The following is an 875-nucleotide window of genomic DNA, read 5'->3' as shown; positions in this document are numbered from 1 at the left end:
AAAAGAATATATTATATATATAATATAATATATATTAATTTTAATAAATATTTAGTTTAATACTGCCAGATAAAAATGTTTACTTACAGTAAATGAATATTTAGTTGGGAGTCGTCACTCGAACTAAGCATCTATTAAAATTGACTAAATTTTTTTTCAATGTAGACAAAATATAATAGAAATAATGTACAGATATTATACATTCAGAAAAGTAGCTTGTATAAATCAGAGCAGCTCTAATTTCGTATATAAAATAATTTTATTCCTTACGATAATTCGATTTGATAAAGTTGCAAGACGCAATTATTTTCGCTGAGATTTCTTTGGTTTATTTATATGACGCAAAAATTACCGACCCAAATACTATTTACAATCGTATTCGCAGACAATGTTCACAGCCGGCGTTTTTTAATTTATCGCGACGTCGGGATCGCGAAGAGATTTCTCGGCGTAATTGCGTTCGCGCTCGGCTTTAGTCGCTCGCGTTACTTAATTGACTTTTTTTCATCGGTTTTAATCGGGTTGCGCAATGTCGTTTTCTGCCACACGGATCTTGCGCGCGCACGCACGTACGCACGCACTCACGCACTCGCGCGTCTACAAAATTTGCATAAAGGATATCATGTTCCACGGCCGGAATAATCTGGCCCGCGGCCCGCATAATCCCGACGGCTTTCTGGCGGCCATCGTGCGATTGCGCTTTGCAACAACTTGGAGATATGCAAAATTCAGTCTTTTTTTATTCGGCCCGCGCCGCGTTTGCAAATAAATTTCCCATTTCAACCATCTGAATCAATTTTCTGAGCAGCAGATAGTTATTGTCGTAACGTAGAGAGAGAGAGAGAGAGAGAGAGAGAGAGAGAGAGAGAGAGAGA

The sequence above is a fragment of the Trachymyrmex septentrionalis genome, unplaced genomic scaffold (genome assembly GCF_001594115.1).
Source record: "Trachymyrmex septentrionalis isolate Tsep2-gDNA-1 unplaced genomic scaffold, Tsep1.0 scaffold66, whole genome shotgun sequence".
In the NCBI taxonomy this organism is placed as follows: Eukaryota; Metazoa; Arthropoda; class Insecta; order Hymenoptera; family Formicidae; genus Trachymyrmex; species Trachymyrmex septentrionalis.
This window is presented reverse-complemented; position numbering follows the sequence as displayed.